General features: G+C 38.2%; 1 non-coding gene across 1 annotated transcript; it reads right to left on the minus strand.

Moving 5' to 3' along the window:
- Positions 1–14,703: 14,703 nt before the first annotated feature.
- TRNAD-GUC (transfer RNA aspartic acid (anticodon GUC)) lies at positions 14,704–14,775 on the minus strand. The gene has a single exon. It is a non-coding gene; the product is annotated as a tRNA-Asp (tRNA).
- Positions 14,776–23,080: the final 8,305 nt, after the last annotated feature.

Here is a 23,080-nt window from a genome sequence, read left to right on the forward strand (position 1 = left end):
GTGTGAGAGGTGACGTACATAAACAAGCCTGTACTTCTCATCTTTGGCTAAATCACAATCACCCTAGGTGCAGTTTTATGAGCTCAACATTATTTAATCACATATCACATCATCGATGATTCGCATAACCAAACATAATTTACCTGAACTTACCTGTGCCTCCACAGCACCACATATATGTATATTGAAAACAAAAGCCCACTCACTGATATGTCGAAGGGTCGTAGCCCCCGAGTCGCCCGTGGATACGCTCGTCCTTGGGATAAGCCTCACCTATATGCGAATTAACTATAAAAATGTTATTTTTAAAGCACATAGGCAATACTAGCTAATAACTTCTCATACATTGCTCAAAATAGGTATATGAATATACCACAGTTATCTACACAACCTCAGAATCATCCCCATATTTTTAGAAATATTTTTGGACCTCCCACGCGCCGGCAAGGGCACGGCAAAACGCGCCCCCACGCGCGGTCCAAACCTAACGGATTCCCTAACCACCATTAGGGAATATTTCGTTAAACCTAACAGATTCCGTTACATTTGACTGACGGTGTCAGCATATTCCATCCAAACTGACTGAGTATGTCGTTATCTTCTCCAGCGAGTCGCAGGTCGCCGGAAAACTAGGTAAAACTTTAAATCCACTATTCTCACTCGTTTCTTAACCATTTTTCATAAAATTGGTACCAAAATGAAGCTAGGGACATCTACAATCACGTTATAATAGTTTTAAGCCTAAAAACTGCTACATTTTCTTAGGAAAAGCTCGATAGATCAGCTTACCTAGAGTAGCCTCGATCTCAGCCCCTTGACGTCCAATTCCTTCCAACGAAGTACCCCGAGACTTGTGAGAACCTCCTTAAGCCTCATATGACCTTATAATTCCCTAAAACACAAGGTTTTATGTGTGCATGAATAGTGCACAAAATCGGGGTTAGGTTTTCTCAAGTTTTTCTCGATTTCAAGTCTTAAGAATGGTATAGATGTACTCAGGGACTTACAAGGGACAAGAATCTCACCTTTAGAACGTCGATCTGTGCATGATTGTGAGCTTTGTTGCTTGTCCGTATGTGAGGGAAACAGAGAGAGTTCGAGAGATAAGAAAGAGAGGGTACGGGAATGAGAGAGAGAAAAAGGGTATGGATGTGTGTAGTCCAAACATGCACACCAATCACAATTGTTTAATCTTTTAGTTCTAATTGGGTCCAATTAGTTAGGAATAGAACCAATTGACCCAATTTCTTAATCCAAAACACAACACACATCCAACGCTCAAGGGTAAATTCGTCTTTTCACAACCACGATAATTAATCCTTGGGACGGGCTGTGACATGAGATCAAATAAAATTTCCCTTAAAATTAATTGGTAATATGTGGAATACCTAATATTTTATAAACTCTTGTACGATTAATCTTCCACCAATGTGGATTTCATTTATTTTCACATTCTCACTTGCCTGCTTATGTGTGACTAATTTTCAAGCCAAACACGTGGACAACAAGAATTAGGTGACATGGAACATGTGTGGCCATTGGGTTTCACACTATTAATGCAGAGTTTTTTTTCGAGTGTCTTGTCAACAATCAAGTTGAGCGCTTCCTCATAAAGGGCCTTCGAGCACTAGAGGGCAAGTTGGCCACTAACAGCTTTAAGGCGTGAGGTCCCACAAAAGGGGCAGACCTAGTCAGACGTCAACTCCAAGCCACATGGTGGCTAGGTAAAGGAATAAAGGCCTACGAAAAAACATAAATGCTGACAGGTAGAGTGCTCGGTTACGAGTTCCACCAACACCAAGGCTGAGTAAAACGCTTGATCGTGTCAGCCCAAAAAGGAGACAAATGAACCTATTCTAGTGGCCCCTTGTTGCAACATGTGATCAAATAACGTAGGGACAGCTAGTAGGTCTAGTTTGAGTATTTGGTGCATTAAATGCAAAGAAAGTGATGGATTTGAACCAAGAGGCTGAAGGTTTAGAGGAAGGCTTGTATAAGTACGACAAGTACTTCTTAGAAAGGATTAGATGAATTGAGAGACAATCATACTATCCTAGCCGAGTGCTACTTGTAACCTTGTTTTCATTTTATATAAAAAACTACTAAACATAGCCAAGTTTTGAAAATGAACCACATAAATCCTTTGTCTATTATCATTTGTTTGCAAAGCCTAAATCCATCATAAATCCTTTGTCTATTATTATTTGTTTACAAAGCCTAAATCCATCATAAATCCTTTGTCTATTATTATTTGTTTACAAAGCCTAAATCCATCTAGGATAAACACTTGATCTATTTAACATTTGTTAACCTCACCAGTTTTGAGCATTAACACACACATTGGTTAACCTAATTCTGTTACCATGAATAAAGTTGAGATTACACCATAGACGGTGTTTATAATCTTATCTAACCTATGATTATAATTGTTGGAAAGACAAATGTACCTTAAGTAAGCTGGTTTTGGATATCTGGAGGATGGTGTAGTATATATCATATTGGGTAGAGTACATTACATTCGTTATGTATGTATGAATTGTTATGTTCAGCGTCAGTTATTCAAATAAACTAGTTAGGGACGTGACATAAGGGAACACATATTTCATTTGCGCCTGTTGATTTTTAGGAGGAAAGAGGTAAAAGAACAAGATGCCCTATGAAGTATTCTCCAGGCTATTTAAACAAATAAGGAGACTACTAAAAGTGTGTTCCGGAGGTTGGGAGGAGATTTAGAGCCTAAGAGTCTATCTGAAGGGTTTAGAAACTTTGAAGCCTCTGAAGAAGTGGAAGATAATGATGTGAGGTTACCACGCTGGGTGGATGATAAGACTCTCCAGCCAACCAACCACGACATCATGAGACAAGGAAGGCCAGAAAGAACCATAAGCCCGATACCACCAGTTACAAAGGTGAATTCAATCCGAATGGGCCGAAAAATGGTACATAGTGGGCAAAGACGAAAGACCTATCAAAGAAATGGGGGCATCCATGATAAAAAGGGTTCAGAGGCAACATAAGGCTTATATGAACTCACTAAAAATTCCTGTTATTTCAGAAGCTTCTGAGAATGTTAAGGTCGAGGAGTTTACCCAAGGAAGAGAGAGACGACCTAGTTGGAGAAGTAGGAGAGAAGTAAAGAAGGCTAATAGCAAGGCTGAAGGTGGAGGCTAATAATTAGGTTCTTGATATTTGACAATATCAAAGTCACTTCGTCAGAGGGTGTCCACGACATGGTTGGGGTTAAACCACTTAGCCATGGAGGCAAGTGAATGCGCAACAAGAGATCTCTAACCTTCAAACCGTTTGAGGGAGAATACTCTATGATATGATTAAGAATCTTTGACCAGAGTATGAATGAGATTTAGAAAGTTGTTCCAAATCACATTCAAGGTAATCATATAAGTAAAAGAATCACATTAGATAGTAGACATGAATAAACTATCAAACCAAACAATGTGGTCAAGAGTATTGTATTAGAGAATGACCATATTGCATTGTAATCCTAAACTGAATAGGTTTTCCACCTCTTTTGATTAGCTTGGGTAACCATGACATACTACTAGGTGTCACTCATGATTTGTGGAAGCCCTAAACGTGTATAATCATTAAAGGGGGAATTGAAAGTAAGTTTTAATTCATAATCGATTGGAAGAGTTCTAATCGCCCACTGCCTCGCTAAAAGGAACCTAATGGAACGTACACTGAGTAAGGTAGAGATTGAAGAAACAACGGAGATGAGTAAGAATAATTAAATGGTTTAATTATTTATGGCTAGGATTAATTAATATGTTAATTAATCAAACGAATATGTTCGTTAAAGACCTCGGGTTAGTTTTGGGCTGCAAGGCCCAATGGGATTTGAATGTCTAGCCCATTAACTCAAATTGTATGACAACTTGAAAACACAAAGGGCTTGAAAGCCCAATATACCCTTAATGGCCATCCATGATAATAATGGAGTGGGTTTTGGACTTATTACAAGTTTGCCACTCCAATGAAGGTAGGTATAAATATGACTTTATAGCCTTTTCTTCATTAGGGTTTCTTTTGGAGAAAAGATGAGAACACAAGCTCCATTTTCTCTCTAAGAGGTCGGCCACCCTAGGAAGGTTTTACTAGCATCTAAATCTTCCTAGGTCACTCATCTCCTCATCAATGCTCTCCTTGGTGTGGAAAAATTAGAGGTTCTCTATTTTGCGAACTTGGAGAGTCATTTCAACCATCATCCTCCAAGAAATCCATGGAGCTAAGAAGCAAGGAATGAAGGCCCTCTCCTTAGGTGATTAACCTTTGCTTATGCAAAGAGGAATCAACAAAGGTATAAGATTTCTTAACTCACTTTGTTCTTGAGTTTAGTCTTGGTTCACCATAATTACTAGGCTTTGAATTTCATGGGTTAAGTTTTATTTTTGAGTGCATACAAGCATGATTCTGCCTCTTAATTGTTAATAGCATGCATAGATGTTGCTCAAATGAACTTGTTTTCACAAATATTTCCTTCAGGGATCATGTTCCTGAAGCTACTTATCTAGGGAAATACAGGGTATTAAGAAGAATGTAAGAGAACATGGTGATGGTACTTACACCAGGTTGGAATCCAAAGCCTATTTGTTTTAAAACCATTTATCCTAAAAGAGGGGTGCCTTCACTACCACAGGAGGATATTCCTTTGGAACTCTAGACATCTTCATAGTTTCAACACAATAGAAGAAAAAGAAATGCTCGAGTTGATGTTAAGCAAAGATGCCTAAGCTTGGATAGATTAGTTTCTGTGCCAGATTAGAAAGAAGAAGGAATGAACACTTGGAACTAGCAACTTTTATGTCAACATGACCTATGTACTGTCCTTTATGTTTTGTGTAGAACCAAATCAACCAGCAGTAATGGAGGATGATTATTTGGCAAGAGAATGGCTCTTGTAAACATTGAAAAGGTTAGTAAGGAGGGGTCAAGCTTAATAGACTTGCCCGACCCTACACAAAAACAGCCCAAGAGAGTTTATTTTGATAAGATGGTGTTCAAAAAACCAAGTCTGGCCTTAGCAAACCATTTAAAGCCCATACACGTGACAACTCATTTGGAAAAGGGTTTCTATTAAAAAGGGTGTTGATAGATAGGGGGTAGTAGTTAATGTACTACCACTTAAACAGATAAAGGGTTTCTCACTGATATCACGGTGTCTAGTTTTTCTAGGGTCATCACCAAAACACATGGGATACTACCCTTAAGAGTAGACTTGGGATCTAAGAAGATTATGTTGGCATTTATTTTAGTAGACAACAACTCTACTTATGAGGCGTTGCTGGAAAGGGATTGGATACACTAGAGTTTTTTTATACCATCTACCTTGCACCAATAAGTTGCTGTCTATCATAAACCCACTATTATAAGACAAGGATTTTGGGAGATGGTAGAGGCGGAGTCACGACCATTTCTCCTCATAGCTAATGTTGCTGAAGCTAATTTTTACAATCCCAATGTTGGGATCCTACAATGTCTAGGTGCTGATCAGAATGGCTGCCCTATCAAGGTGACGGTCCAAAAGCCCTTAGAACAAGGATTTTCTCTCACTCAGGAGGAATGTGACAGGCCTCATATTGTCCATTCTTGCTAACACCATTGATGACAGACTAAAAGATAAAGGACCAGGTGATAGTGGTCAGGTTCTTAATCAAGAGACTATTGGATAATGGAAGAGCATAAAGAGAGATCAAGGAAAGCTCAGCCAAAGAAATGGCAGAGTGGGGAGAGGGAACTTCAAGCACCAAAGATGATTAAGGAAGAGAAATTTTGAAAGAAGAAATGAAGGCAGCCATCCACATGACATAATGTATATATGACTTAGATTGGTTAGAGGATGAGCCCGAGGTTGCAAAGTTAGTAGAATTTTTATCTCCAGAGCCTGATAAACTAGCACCCGAAGTTCAAGACCTATTAGAAACCATTAATTTGGGAACTTGAGAGGATCCAAGGCCAATGCAACTTAGTGGCCTGCTAGAAACAGTAGATCGGGCAAAGATAGTTAATCTTTTACACAAATAAAAAGACTGTTTTGCATGGCATTACATAAAAAAGCCAGGATTAGACTCCAGCTTAGTAGAGCATATAATGCTTATTAAAGAGGGGTATAGACCTATAAAGCAAGCACTAAGGAGGATGTAAAAAGAAATAGAAGAAAAAGTCAAGGAAGAAATTGAGAAGCTAGTAAATGCAGGCTTTATTAGGCCTGTAAAATATATAGAGTGGTTGGCCAACTTTATACCTGTACTGAAAGCTGTAACTAATGCCATTTGATGTTGTGTCGATTATAGAAATACAAACGAAGCAACTTCCAAGGATGGATACCCTATCCCTATGGCTGATCTATCCATTGATGCAATTGTAAAACACAAAGTAGTATCTTTTATGGATGGAAATGCTGGATATAATTAGATAAAAATGGCTAAAGAAGATATACATAAGACAACATTCAGATGCCTATGACATATAGGAGCTTATGAATACGTTGTCATGCCTTTTAAGCTGAAAAATACTGGTGCTACTTATCAAAGGGTGATGAATGCTATTTTTCATGATTTGATCGGGCATAGCATGGAGGTATACATAGATGACATTGTGGTGAAGTCTAGAATTGAAGACCAGCACCTGGAAGACCTCAGACAAGCCTTACTGAGAATGAGAACCCACAAGTTGAAGATGAATTCTAGAAAGTGTGCCTTTGGGGTTAGATAGGACAACTTTCTGGGGTTCTTGGTCCATCAAAGAGGTGTGGAAGTGGACAAGAACAAGGCTAGGGCTATAATAAAATCACCTACCCCCACTATCAAAGTGCAATTGCAGAGATTGCTAGGGAAGACTAACTTTTTGAGGAGATTCATTGCTAATCTTGCGAGCAAGATCTAACCTTTGACTAATTTGTTAAGATTAAAGAATCAAGACAAGTTTGAGTGGGGCCCTCAACACCAAGAGGCATTTGACAAAGTGAAGACTAGTCTAGCCTCACCTCCAGTGCTCATGCCTCCCCAGAGGTGGAAGTCTTTGAAGCTCTACATTTCAGCATCCGAGAAATCAAGAGGGATTTTATATGCTCAAAATAATGAAAGGGGAAAAAAACACGCGATATACTAACTTAGTGGGTTCCTTATGGAGGTAGAAACAAGATATACCCCAATTGAAAAATTATGCTTAGCCTTGTACTTTATTGCCAACAAATTAAGGCACTACATGTTGCCTTACCATGTCCATATAATTGCCAAAATTGATGTGATCAAGTACAAGCTGTCTAAGCCAATGCTAACTGGAAGAATTGGGAAATGGATCCTAATACTATCAGAGTTCAGTATGTACCTTAGAGGGCAATAAAGGGACAAGCAATTGTAGACTAAGCACTAAAAATCCAAGGAGGAACTCATCAATATACCTGGAACTCTGGAAGTGGCTAGCCTCTGGATCCCACCTAGTAAGGCTCATTCGGGCAAGAAGGAATGTATATAGCAAGAAGTAAAAATAATAACTAGCTTATGGATCACTCCCTGGAGATTATATTTTAATGGATCCTACACACAACATGCTATAGGAGCTAGAATTGTCATCATTGATGTAAAGGGAATCCAGCATTGCTACTTATTTCTTCTGGATTAAAAGGATACGATCGACAACATGGTAGAGTATGAAGCACTGATCATTGGCTTAGAAATTCTAATAGAGTTGGAAGCGGCTGAAATAGAATTATATGGTGATTCTAAGTTGGTGATTAATCAATTAAATGGAAAGTACAAGTGTAGACATGTCACAATGGTAGGGTATTACCTGTAGCTACTTAATTATTAGAATATTGGGGGTAATGAAGCAACAATTAGCCATATTCCCAGAGAAGCAAATTTGATTGCCAATAAAATGGCATAAAGGGCTTCTAGAGCATAGGTTCAAGAAAGAGAGCCTAAGATGAAGGTAGAGATATAAAGGAGAAGTCTCCCTTTTATCTTTGAGAGAGGATTTAGCTTGTATGTAATGACTAAAGAGCTCGAGATAGAGGACTGGAGAACATCTATCATCTAGTACTTGAATGACCCTTCTCTTCCCACTAGTAAGAAGATTAGACGACAGGAAACTAAGTTTGTTATGTTGGATAAAACTTTGCTGACAAAGACTCTAGATGGGCTTTTGTTGAAATGCTTGGGCTTGGAAGAATCAATGAGGGTGATGGCTGAGGTACATGAAGGCATTTGTGGAGCACACCAAACAAGAATAAAGATGAGATGGTTACTGAGAATATATGGTTTCTTTTGGCCCAACATGGAGAAAGATTGTAAAGCATATGTTAAAGGATGTAAGGAATGTCAAAAGCATGAACCTCTCCAACACATACCATCAGTACCCTTAAATCTAGTAATAAAACGATGGCTTTTCAATGGATGGGCCATGGACTTTATCGGGCAAATATATCCAACTTCCAGCAAATGACACACCTTCCTAATTATGGCAACTGATTACTTTACCAAATGGGTTGAAGCTTCAGCTGTAAGAACCATTAATTCATTTGTTATGAACAAGTTCATTGAGACCAAATTCCTACATAGATATGGGGTGCTTAAAACGATTGTTACAGGAAAATGGCCATCATTTATTTCAAAAGAAGTATAGGAGTTTGCAACTAAGTTCAATATGAAGATGATCCATTCTAGCCCTTATTATCTCCAATCTAATGTTCAAGCAGAAGCTAGCAACAAGATATTGTTGAACATCAATAAAAGAATGGTGGCATATAGCCCAAAAAGGTGGCATGAGAAGTTGGGAGATGTTCTTTCGGCTTATAGAACCTCAAAAAAGCAAGAACTGGGATTACTCTTTATGCATTAACATTCGGGCAAGATGCAGTACTCCCTATGAAGATTAATGTGAGTTAAGTGAGGCTTCAGAAACAATTTGGTCTACATAGTGATGAATTTATTTAAGCCATGTGTCAAGGAATTGAGGATTTGGATGTTTCCTGAATTGAAGCTCTAAACAAGATCCAAGAAAGGAAAAAGGTTGTTGCCGAGCTTACAATAAGAGAGTGACACTGAAAACTTTTAAAGAAGGATAATTGGTATGGAAAGTAGTTTTGCCCTTAGGAGCTCAAGTTAGAAGTTTTAGGAAATGGAGTCCCAATTAGGAAAACCCTTTTACAATTACCAAAGAATTAGACAGATGGGTATATTACTTGGTAGATTTAGAGGAAGACTTACAGAAACATCCAATCAATGCTAAATTTCTAAAGAAGTACCACTCAACTCTTTGGGATGTTAGAGACTGTTATATTAATGAAGTATAATACTTAGAGAAAGGGTGATGGCCCTTTTGTATGTCTAAAGCAGTTGTTTCTATTAGAAAAGTGTAAATAAGTAAGTAAAATAGTGAAGCAGTGAGAGATCTTTTCATTCAATAATTAGGAAAGTATAGAAGCCCTAAATTAAAAAGTTTAAATCTTTAGCCAAGGTAGCTATCCTAGAATGATAAGTCTGCATGATGGTTAAAATGAGACCTGGCTATTCTAAAGCTGTATTACTGTTGGCTAGTTGGGCTTCAGACTCCTCCACTTCATGGTTTACTTTTTTCCCATCCTCGATTTTCTTGTATAGCTTGCTCGAGAGGGTCATATGCTCAGCCTTCATAGCAGGAAATTGTTTATCCAGTTTCTGGATCTCGGCAGCTACCACCATTATCCAATCATCCATGGTTGAGCCATCTTCCACCTGTTGTTGTAGAGTAGTAGAGGTCCAAGTGTGCTTATCTTTGTAGCACTTCACACTATTGGCTTGCCACTTGGCCTTAAGATGCTGATCTTTCAAAGCCCTTAGATTTTCAAAGAAGGAAATGAAAGACTTATATTGCATCTTAGTCATCTACTGGGCTTGGTATTATTGAGTGAGAGCTCTCTTAGCATCTTGAAGAGCCTTAAGGCTAGAGGAGGCAAAAAAGTCTTTCTGCATCCATTCTTTAAAGATCCTGCACTAATCTTGAAGATGTTGAGGCTCAGAAGGGCGCCTTGGGGATCACTGCTTCGTCCTAATTTGCCTGAACTCTCTAACTAGTTCGGGCAAAAAGGTCATGGCTGGAAAAGAAGCTAGAGGAGGAGGCAACACGCCATCATCACCAGAAGCAGCAGCAATGACAACTTTAGCAGGAACAGAAGGAGAGGATTCAGCAGCAGCAACCTTTTTAGGTCGAGATAATCGAATTTCTGAAACTTCAGTAGCTCCAAAAGGTTGAGGAGGACCCACTCTACTCACAACAGGCTGAGAAGACCTGCCCGAGCCCTCACCAGAGGCCTGTTATAACACAGAGAAGACAAATTAATGGAACGATGTTGACTCGAATTAAGAAAAGACAAGGTTGTGAGCATGTTTGTACCTGAAAAGGGCCTTGTGCTTTGGGATAAGGAAGTGTTGCGGTAGCTGCCTCTCCACACCTGTCTTCCTCTCTTTGGGGGTAAAATCAAGATTCTTGCTAATAGTAGGTCCTAATCACAAGAAAGAACATGATCAGTTAAAAGCTGAAGGAGATGAAATTAAATAAATCAAGTTTGAATCACTTACTAGCAGACTTCTGTTTTTTTCCTGCCTGCTTCAATTGAGAGGGCAGAAAGAAATTTAGAGGCTTGAGAGGTTTGAGACTTGTTTTTTTTTTTTTTTTGGTTAGAGTGGCTCTTAGAGCAGGGTGATCAGGTCTAGCTTAGGGCCTCTCCTCGGGCCCAAAATCAGAAGATTCTACAACAGAAGATCTTGCTCAACGAGAAGCCCTGGTCTCTACTTTGGGCCCAACTTCTGTCTCTAATTCACTGAACATTTCAGAGATGTTCCCAGCATCCTCAGGAACATGGCTAGAGCCTGCTTCTTGCCTAGCTGCCTATACAGCAGCCTCTTAAGAACCAAAGATTCAACGACATCTTTTTCTGGCTCGACATCCATTCATCAGAGTTACCTTGGTTTGCAAGATCAAGGAAAAAGTTGGCAATCACAAACTATGAAAATATGAAGTAAAGGAAAGAGGCAACAATGTAGGTTACCTATCAGAAAAAGTTGGTTTTTTTGATTGATGACATCCTTCAAACTTTCAAACTCTTCTTTTTTGGGAAGGGACTTGAAGAAAACTTGCCTGAGTATCATATTATGGGCTTCTCTAACATCTCCATCATATTTCCTAAACGACTTGCCTTCCACCAAGTGGTGTACCGAGATGTGCACTCAAAATTAAGGGCCGCATGCTTATGAGCTATCTTGGTCATTACCTTCAAGTTGCGCTTGCTTGCCTAAAACGTAGCCTCTGAGAGAGAAATAAGGCGAAATGATGTTCCACACTGGACTGAATCGAAGAAGAGGATTAGGATTGGCTGTCTAAACCCCGTTGCGTACCACATAAATTGGGGCGGTAGACCTCCAGCTCGCATTCATAGCCCACTTGATCAGTCCTTACTCCCCATGCCAAATCCTTATGCTTAGCATCATCCCCAAATGAATGCTGGAAAAGGTTGTCCGAAAATCCAAGGTACCTCCTGAGCACTGAGGCCACTCAAGATCAACCCTAGTCCTACAGATTTTGAAGAAATAGAGGCAAGCTAAAGTCAAGTGGTTGATTGTGGGAGCCTTTGCTAGAATGTAGGCGGAAGTTGCTCATTTTGGAAACTCCAAGTTGGAAGCCCAAAATTTTGGGAAGTACCATTGAAGCCAAAGCTACACCATCCAGGTAGCTCTATTAACGTTGGTCTCGAAGGATGATCCATTGTCATCTCATAAAACAGATGATAGAGATGTGCCAGAATGAAGGGGCCAATGGTGACATTATCAAAGGAATGCAGCGCCTCTACCAAAGGGATCTATTATAGCTTCACTCATTTGGATTTGTTGGGGAACACATGTTTATTCAACCAATATAAAAGAAAGTACATGTGCTTCTAAGCAGGGTCAGCAATGGGGGAAGGCGGGCTGAACATTTTCTTGGCAAAAGAGATGAAGCATGCGAAAGAGGTCCTATAACTCTTAAAGGTGGTAGAGTTATACTCCAATCTGGTGATAGACCAAGAAGCCTCTAAGCCTTTAGCAGCAGAATGTGAGGGTGATAACCAATCGTGTGTAATGTCTACAGATTTGCCCGATGGCCTTAAACCAAAAACCTGAGCCATATCTAGGATGGTGGAAGACATTGGACTCACTCTGAAATCAAAAGTATTGGTCCCTGTGTTCTAGAAAAGGAGAGCTGTTGAGAGAAACTCATGCTTGATGGGGATAATAGTCTTGGACATCATGATAAGCTCATAGATGTCATTTGCCATCCATTTCTTCTTCCAGATGGGCCATAATTTATCCACCCACTTAGACCATGCTTCATCCTTCATCCTTCATTAAAGGGAAACCCCTCTTGAAGTGAGATATTCTTGCCTTAGCAATGTAAGGATTGAAAGAGAACCAGTTGGCATCGGGCATGTTGTTATCCATAGCAACATGAACTTCAGAAGTCCAGGCAGACCCTAGTGAATGCACTCCCCCTTCCTAGAAGAAAATGGACAGATTAAGACCAGCCCGAGGACGATGAAGGCCGTTGAGTCAACAGAGAAGAGTTACAATCCCTTCTCCAGACTTGTATGCAGGGCGCAATTTAGGCGCCATTGTTGAATTCGATAGAAAATAGTGAAACAATGGTTAGAAAATAAGGCAAGAAAGGGTTGAAAATTCAAGAAAGTTGGGAATTCAGAGAATAAAGTTTGTTGAAGGAGATGTCCAAAAAGAGTGAAATTGAAGTTATTTAACGGACAGGCAGTTAACGTTGAAAATTGTGGGTTAGTACAAAGGTTTATTTAAAACGGCTAATTTATAGGCACTAATACCCAGTTTCGGCATGCAATTGATTTTAATCATTATCAATATCTTGATTAGTAGACTTAACAATGATTAAAGGGGGCACTATTTGAATGGATATTTGATCGGATCATATTTATATATATTTTTACTTCAAATTCACTCGTCTTTTCTTAGTTAGTTCCTTATATTTTTGAGCTATTTACGTTATTTTTGTGTTTATAGAATTTGTTATGCAAAGAAAATAAAAATGGCACAAACTTGTTATTTACTCACTAAATTTTGTCAGGTTGGAATCAGAGTTTGCACTGGGGTTTTTATTAAACTTATGTTTCAGGTGGAATGGTGAGTAACGCACAAAGAAAAGAAGCAGCAAGGCTGCCAAAAAGAAGAATAAAATAAAAGAGGAAAAGCAGCACTTGGCTGCCTGGGTGGAACAAAAGAAAACAAAAGAATGAGTGGAGCACGAAGAAAAGAATAATGTGGAGAGAGGCGCGGCTTTGGCAGCTGAAAAGCATGTAAGAGAGATAGAGAGACAGCTACGAACAGGGGGGGGATAGAAGGGGGGGGTCTTGGAGGTGGAGAGAGTGGCTGCCCTTTGGGCAGCTCGCAGAGAGCGCAGGAGGCGCATAAAAGACGCGGGAGTGAGAGGCGAGGAAATAAGGCTGAAGAGGAACAGCTGCCATTTGGCAGCTATGAGCACGGACAGAGAACACGAGGGCTGCCATTGGGCAGCGGTAGTGAGAGAAGTGAGGCAGTGCAGTCCAGGTGATAAACAGAAAGCAAGTCAGCGAGGGAGAGGGCAAGCATGAGCACGAACGCAGCAGATCCTCTTTCGGTTTAATTTTTCCAAACTTCTCTTTTATTTCTGTTTTAATAATGTGTAATTAAATTTATGTTGGCTAGAGGTTAATTCAAAGCCGTGATTTATATTTGTAATATGAATTGATTACCTTCGGTTGTGATTTCATAAGTTGTGATTTCAATTTACTTATCCGTTCGTATAAAAACTGATTTGTGTATGTTGGTTGAGAGTGCACGCTTAATTCACATGCATGAATTTGATGCTAGAATATAAGTGAATTTCACCTAATCGTTATGAACTTATTTTCACAAGTAGTAAAGGTTGCTAGTCACAATCACGTTAAGTAAATTCTTGGCAAGAGTATCATGCTTTTCATAGTTATGAATGCCTCGTCAATGCTTATAGTTTTCACAAAGTTTAATGATCTTTGATTGTATCTCTATTGTGCTTTTCACGTAGGGGACTTTTGAAGAATGTTTTGAATTGTTGTATGCGTTTTCCCGTCCAATTCAATAACTTAAGGAAAACTTGAAGATTAAAAAAGTGCTGTTCACGGTTAATCTGGAGTATTGAAATTCACAATTTATTAAAAGAACAACTGGAAATCATTTTGTATGCAAGTATAACATGTGTGGAGAAGAACCCTCTAGCTAGTCCGTCATTTATCATTTTACCTTAATTTTATGTTTTTGTCAATTCTGTAATTTAATTAAGTTTAATTTACTTTTCATCAAAACCAAACACCCATCCATTATTAAATTATATTATTTAATTAGTTTTCATTATTGTTAGTCTTTTAATTCAATTTCCGTCCATTTCAGTTCTTAGTGTTTAATCAGATCATTTTCATTATTTTGAGTCATCCTAAGTGTGTTTCGAGTTATTAGAGTTTTTAGCCTAGTTTTGTATCATTGAGTCTTGTTTAATATTTTTAAATTAATTTAGAATAGATTAGCAATCCCTCCTAATCCCCGGCCTAGAACGATACCCTACTTACATCTATACTACAATTGTCAAAAAGAGGGTTTAATTTGTGTGTCAAGTAATTTTCACATCAAATTTTGGCGCCGTTGCCGGGGATCGAACCCGGGTCACCCGCGTGACAGGCGGGAATACTTACCACTATACTACAACTGTCAAAAAGAGGGTTTAATTTGTGTGTCAAGTAATTTGGGGGAAGGCGCCAAAATTTGATGCGAAAAATTACTTGACACACAAATTAAACCCTCTTTTTGACAATTGTAGTAAAGATGTAAGTAGGGTATCGTTCTAGGCCGGGGATTAGGAGGGATTGCTAATCTATTCTAAATTAATTTAAAAATATTAAACAAGACTCAAGGACACAAAACTAGGCTAAAAACTCTAATAACTCGAAACACACTTAGAATGACTCAAAATAATGAAAACAATCAAATTTAGACACTAGGAACTGAAATGGACGGAAATTGAATTAAAAGACTAACAACAATGAAACTAACGAAATAATATAATTTAATAATGGATGGGTGTTTGGTTTTGATGAAAAGTAAATTAAACTTAATTAAATTACAGAATTGATAAAAACATAAAATTAAGGTAAAATGATAAATGACGGACTAGCTAGAGGGTTCTTCTCCACACATGACACATATGCAACCTAAATTAATTTTCAGTTGTTCTTTCAATAAGTTGTGAATCTCAATACTCCAGATTAACCGTGAACAACACTTTTTTAATCTTCAAGTTTTCCTTAAGTTATTGAATTGGACGGAAAAACGCATACAACAATTCAAAACATTCTTCAAAAGTCCCCTACGTGAAAAGCACAATAGAGATACAATCAAAGATCATTAAACTTTGTGAAAACTATAAGCATTGACGAGGCATTCGTAACTATGAAAAGCATGATACTCTTGCCAAGAATTCACTTAACACGATTGTGGATAACAACCTTCACTACTTGTGAATATAAGTTCATAACGATTAGGTGAAATTCACTTATATTCTAGCATCAAATTCATGCATGTAAATTAAGTATGCATCCTTAATCGACATGCAAAAATAAGTTATCAATCAAGCAGTTAAACAAATTAAATCACAACTCAGAAATCACAACTGAAGGTAATCAATTCATATTACAAATATATACATGGCTTTGAATTAACCTCTAGCCAAAATAAATTTAGTTACACATTATTAAAAACAGAAATAAAATATAAGTTTGGAAAGATTTAACCGAAAGAGAAGGCAGCTTGCTGCTTCTGTTTTTCTCCTCCCCGAGGCTCACGCTGCTCGCCAGTCTGAGTCCGCAAGGCAGCTCGCCTTCTCGGTTTTCACAAAAGAATGAGTGGAGCACGAAGAAAAGAATAATGTGGAGAGAGGCGCGGCTTTGGCAGCTGAAAAGCATGTAAGAGAGATAGAGAGACAGCTACGAACAGGGGGGATAGAAGGGGGGGGTCTTGGAGGTGGAGAGAGTGGCTGCCCTTTGGGCAGCTCGCAGAGAGCGCAGGAGGCGCAGAAAAGACGCGGGAGTGAGAGGCGAGGAAATAAGGCTGAAGAGGAACAGCTGCCATTTGGCAGCTGTGAGCACGGACAGAGAACACAAGGGCTGCCATTGGGCAGCGGTAGTGAGAGAAGTGAGGCAGTGCAGTCCAGGTGATAAACAGAAAGCAAGTCAGCGAGGGAGAGGGCAAGCATGGGCACGAACGCAGCAGATCCTCTTTCGGTTTAATTTTTCCAAACTTCTCTTTTATTTCTGTTTTAATAATGTGTAATTAAATTTATGTTGGCTAGAGGTTAATTCAAAGCCATGATTTATATTTGTAATATGAATTGATTACCTTCGGTTGTGATTTCATAAGTTGTGATTTCAATTTACTTATCCGTTCGTATAAAAACTGATTTGTGTATGTTGGTTGAGAGTGCACGCTTAATTCACATGCATGAATTTGATGCTAGAATATAAGTGAATTTCACCTAATCGTTATGAACTTATTTTCACAAGTAGTAAAGGTTGCTAGTCACAATCACGTTAAGTAAATTCTTGGCAAGAGTATCATGCTTTTCATAGTAACGAGTGTCTCGTCAATGCTTATGTTTTTCATAGAACTTAATGATTCTTGCTTGTATCTCTATTATGCAACTCATGTAGGGAACTTGTAGGGAATGTTTTGGGTTGTCGTATGCAATCATCCAACCCAATAACTTGTGGAAAAACTGAGGGTTAATTAGTGCAATTCATGGTTAATTTGGGGCGTTGAGTATTCATAGCTTATCGAAAAGCAACTGGAAATCATTTTGTATGCAAGTATAACATGTGTGGAGAAGAACCCTCTAGCTAGTCCGTCATTTATCATTTTACCTTAATTTTATGTTTTTGTCAATTCTGTAATTTAATTAAGTTTAATTTACTTTTCATCAAAACCAAACACCCATCCATTATTAAATTATATTATTTAGTTAGTTTTCTTTATTGTTAGTCTTTTAATTTAATTTCCGTCCATTTCAGTTCCTAGTGTTTAATTTAATTGTTTTCATTATTTTGAGTCATTTTAAGTGTGTTTCGAGTTATTAGAGTTTTTCGCCTAGTTTTGTGTCCTTGAGTCTTATTTAATATTTTTAAATTAATTTAGAATAGATTAGCAATCCCTCCTAATCCCCGGCCTAGAACGATACCCTACTTACATCTATACTACAATTGTCAAAAAGAGGGTTTAATTTGTGTGTCAAGTAATTTTTCGCATCAATATTTAATGTTGGGCTTAGTGATATTGGAGGTCTAAGAGTGCAAAAAGTAGAAGGAGGATTGGGCTAGGACAGTTGGCAGCCCAGGAAGAATTGAAAATCATTTTTTGCCAATAAATAGGCAACAAGAAACAAGCCTATGTGAGAGGTGGCATTATGAGGGCAGCTCACCCCCAGGAAAAATTACTTTTCAAGGGCATGGATAGGTAAATAAATGATGACTCACCATGTTTTGGAGGCCATCACCAAAAGGGGAAGGCTTAGATAGTCAGGCTACAGAGTCTATAAAAGCAATGAAGGACACAAGGAAGAATGACACTTAACCAATCAATCAAAAGACATTCAACTTTACACTCCAACAAACAAGAAACCAGAAAACTTTAGTTTGTTCAAACTTTACCCTTTTAGTCGCAAGTCCACAATAAAAAGCCATCTTTTGTCAAGTTTTAGAAGCTCTGCTACCTTTCCCCTATGTTGTAGTATTGAATACCTTTACTAAACCCAATTTATCTTTCATTCTCCAAAGATTACAACCCCTGTAAAACACAAGGAGAATTGGTTGCAAAAAGACGAACCTTGCCTGACAAGGTCATAATCTTGCTCGAATCTTTTTTGTTTGTACTTACATAAAGTAGATTTGTTGTTTTATGCATATTTCATTGTATCCTATATCATTTTTTTACTACTTTTCGTTCAAAGTTTCATCTATGATTAATCTTCCTAAACTAATTAATCTTGTTTCTTTAGTGTTAACCGTAATCAAAGAAATAATTTGAAGGCCATGAACTCCTTTCAATTGAGCATATGATATTATGAGTAAAACTCCTTGTTTATAAGGCAAGAAAAAGAACTTTATACAGACTTAACCCATCCGTAAACAATCCAATTGAACTAAGAAGTCTAAATAACTTGTGGCCCAAGTAATCAACCCATTTAATAACAAAAAAAAACAACAATTTGATATACAAAGATAACGTTGGCACGCTCGGACACATATTAGTTTTGATTGTAAGCCTCAAGGCCTAACAAAGGCCCCACAAAGGCACCATAAAAACTAATAACAAACTCATATTGCAATACACCAAGAAGCAAACCTTGTCCAACAGACAAGACCTAGGGGAGTTGTGTGAGGGACATATCTAGCTCGAACACGATTGTTTTGCTCTTATATGTTCATTTCTTGTTTAATCTACCTATCTAGTGAATGAATGAAAGTTTATTATAATTTCTTTGAAGCTCAAAAGATTATAGTGACATAACATACCCAACTAGAAACTACATATTTTTAACAGTTCCACGACGGAAAAGGTAAAAGTGGAACAAGCAACTCGAATGTCTGAAAATCTTGCTGCTTTTGCCAAACTTTGTAATTCTCTCTTTATTCTCTCTTTTCCCAACACATTGGTATTCCTTAGGTACACATCAAACAGAAACAAACTTTTAGTAGAAAGACTTGTTTCAGGGCCTTATTGTATCACCATATCCACCACTATCACTTTTCCATTGTCTGGCAAGGCCTCATAGCAATTCTTCAGTATCATCAAGCATAGATCGTCATCCCAACTGTGTAGTATACATTGTTAATAAAATCATTTGCATTAGTTGAAAGCTGTCGAAAGTGTAACTAGTCGAAGGATATTGGGTTAGATCGATTTGAACACGAAGCTTAAGTGTAGGGGTAAACAAGCTAGATTGCCCACACTTTTACTGAAATTTTTGATTCAGCCAAAGTAGATGTTTGCTTTTGAACATGCTTTGTAAATCAGTAGTTAAATAATTCTTAAAACCCTCACCTTCATGAAAATGGCATCGCCTTTCGGAATCCTTACAAACATATCTCCTGCAATGTGCTCTATACCTGTAGCAAAACTCTTCTGTAAGTTAGCAAAGCAAAATGAACTACAAAAAGCTACATGAAATTGTCCAATGGTAAGCAAAAAATTTATATCATACCGGGATGGGAGGGAGACTTTTCAACAACCGAAGGCAAATCATAGTTAGGAATAGTACCATCGCCACCACCCACATCTACCAGTGCACGTAAACCTTCGAGACTCGTATAAATCTCCATAATCTCCTTCTTAAAAATGAGGTTAAACTCTTTCATTGAGTCCTTGAACACATTACCAAGTCTTTCATCCCTATCAATGTAATCCACCACATTCATACCATAGGCCTTGATAAATGGGAGTCCTCATTCCAAAACTGCATATTTCAAATGGTACCTGTAGAAATTGTGACATATAAAGATGACTGCACTGATGAAAAAGAAATGAACTTTGTTTAGTTCTTTACTTGCAAATCAATCATAGTTTGATGCGTATACATAAATTACTCGTTTATAACAGAACATGAAAAGTTTTTGCACACGTGTTAGACTGTAAGTTAAAACCAAAATGATTGAATTAACAAGGTTTTGTAAAAGGTTGTAGTAGAACCAGTTATCTAGGATAACCTTGTCATGGCATAAATTGAGCAATGGTGCCAAAGACACCCCACCCTGGTTCTTAATAAAGTACTTGGAGACAGGTGCAAACCCACAAATCCTAATAACATTCCCATTAGCTTGGATTGTCGAGCAAGTGAGAACAAAGTAAGCGGAAAAAAGGCGAAGCATGTGATCAAGAATTGAAGGGGCATCCAAATTGTGTAGAGATCAAAGCTGAGACGTTATTTGGGAAGGCGAAAGCAGGACTCCGGCGCCATCTCTGTGGATAATGTCAAGCACACCAAGCTCTATGGCTGCTTTAAGCACCATAGGCAATATTGATATGTTTGCCAATTGCATAGCATATTGGGAGTCAGCTTCCTCTTCTCCATTAATGGTGGACATTTTCAACTGTTTTTCCCTTGTTTTGTTGTTCTGATTTTTTTTGTTTGGAATGCTTGTTTATATTGTTGTGAATGTTAAATAGGCATGAGAGGTGAAAAGTGTTTTCAAATTCATTATGACTCTAAATTTGTTTGGTTGCTAGAGGAAGTAATTGTGCATGAGACTAATCAAAGTTGCATATATTATAAGTATAAAAAATTACAACTGAAGAAAAAAGTAAGAATTTTGAGAGAGAGAGAGAGAGAGAGAGAGAGAAAGAGAGAAATAGAGAAGTGGAAGGCAATTCAAGAAATGTGGGCAAAGCATCGCTTGATAAAATTGTATCCATGGTAGTTTCATAAATCGCTAAAGTGACTTTTGAATTTGGAAGTCTGCTCGGCATTTGGGATACGTCTCTACAATTTTCTCCTTAATGAAGGTTCCAGAACATCAAAAGGGTTTGATTTTGGGGGTAATTGTGACACGCCCGACCCTGATATTCCTCAAACACTAGGGTAGGTACGTGCTGGCCGACACTCGAAGGTGACGAAGCCATATTAGGATGCATGAGAACAAATATTAAATAAGACTTATAAATTAAATATAATTAATATGCAAATGAGGAACGTGTTCAGAGCATACAACTAATTTATTGACTCTAGAAAGGAAATAATATAAAATTGAATGAGCAAGGGAATGAGTCCTACACTAAGAAGACTCGAGGATGCCGATGCGGAAGTGCCTTAACGCCAGGATTATACGCCTCGATTCTAAGTCTTGAGGGGGTGCAAAACAAACATGATTGGACCAAGTTAATATATATAATACTAAAATAGTTATCAACATACTAACCCCCAAAGTTTAATGAAAACATCAATAGCGTAATTTGTAATAGGTTTCCGAAACCCTAATATGCCATAAAATCTTTCATAAATCATATCTCGTATATAGTGTGATAAATAGTGGTATCCAATGATAATATCTCCTGGCCCAATGCTAGCTTTTATGTCTCTACGCTTGTAGCTAGAGATTATTTCTCCTGACCCATTGCCAGCTCCATGTCTTTTGGCCCGAAGCCAGAGATTATTTCCCCTGACCCGCAGCCAACAACCATAATCCTCGCCCATGGTGGTATAGTGACCACTAGATAAGCACAAAACCATTGAACATAGACTTTACAAACATAGGTATATATATCTAAAAAACATCTTCATAGTATAAAGTCATTCATCATCTATACTATAAAGAAGTGTGCAAAAACATGTTCATAAGCAGTATAAAGTCATCCATCATCTATACTAAAAAGAACATGAGTTTAATAAAATATGGTAATTCAAAATATTCTCAGTAGGCGTAATATCTCATAAAACGTTTCACAAAACATAATCATTAAATCATGCTTTTCATGTATACATTTCTACTATTAAAACATGTATTTTAGAAGGGGTCCACTCACAGATAATTCATCGTCGAAAAGCCATGCAAATTAGCGAAGAGGGAATCACCACAATAAATGCACCTAAGCACATAAGGGGTCCAATTAATAAAACTTTATTCAAAAGATTGAATTTGGGAAAATGGTCATCAAAAATAGATTTAGGACGTCGAATTACCCTAAGAAGGGTCCTGGGTAAATTTCAAAAAAGTCAACACGGGAATATTTCAACCGGATCTGGCCTAGTGGGTTTGGGTTGAAAGGCTGGACCAAGAGGCTGGGCCGGTTTCCTTGGCCCAAGGGCTTGAGTTCAATTGGATTTTGGGTTAGGTTTTAGAGGTAGCGAGGCCTAAGGCCCAAGTTTCACTCGGCCTCAAGGCCGGTTCTTTGGGTTACACAAGGGTTGGGCTCGGGGGTTTAGGCCCAAAGGCCATGAGTTTTTTGTTCTTCACCGGGGAAGAAGGCTGGAGCCTCCCGAGCTTCGGTTGCCGACCAAACAATTCCTAAGCTTATGATTTAGATACCAAAGTGGGTGTTGTGGGTGTCTTGATGCTTCACAGGGACGAGGGAGAGGGAAGGTTTAGATGATGGTGGTGGTGGTGAATGTGTTGGGGTGCTTTGTTGAGGTGTGGTGTATATGGGTGTGTACTGGTCCTCGGGGAAGAGGGAATCCGAGAGAGGAAGCACATAAAAGAGAGTGAGAGCTAAGGGAAAGTGAGGGAGAGAAAGAGTGGATGAGTTCACGAGGAATAGGAGAACCAGGGACACAAATCAGGGGGTGGGCACCTTGGGCTCACCAATTAAGATCCAAAAATAATTTTTAAATAAAAACCCAAAACTTAGTGAAATTACAAAAATACCATTTCGTTTCGTAAATTCCAGGATGAGCTGTCAAAAATTAGGTTAAATGATTCTGGTTATCAAATGATTGAACAACTGGGAGCAATTTGCTTACGATACTTAGTTGACATTCATAAAAAGTATCTAATGAATTATGAGTTCAATACATCTTGTTTAGCAGAAAGACAGATATTCCTTGCTCATTATCAGACAATCACTTATTCACAAACCTCTTGTGGGGCTAATAGTTTTCATTTCCCATCTCATGGAAAACCTTTTTCGCTCCGCTTAGCCCTATCCCTCTCTAGGGGTATTTTAGTGATAGGTTCTATAGGAACTAGACGATCTTATTTGGTCAAATACCTAGCGACAAACTCCTATTACAGCATTTCTGAACAAGTTCCTGGCTAACAATAAGGGCGTTTATGTCTATTCAAGTGAACATTTTGTTATATTTGAAAGTTTATATAAAAACTAACATTTTTGAAATTAAGAGAAATTTTGGCTATTAATGATAAAAACTTGCTTGATTGCACCATTTTATATTTAAAGGTGGTCTTCTTCTAGGAGACGAAATCATAACATATGGCAATGCGTTAGTGGACAGAGTAAGGAGCTCCTCAAGTTATGGC

Source organism: Malus domestica, chromosome 14 (genome assembly GCF_042453785.1).
Source record: "Malus domestica chromosome 14, GDT2T_hap1".
Classification (NCBI taxonomy): Eukaryota; Viridiplantae; Streptophyta; class Magnoliopsida; order Rosales; family Rosaceae; genus Malus; species Malus domestica.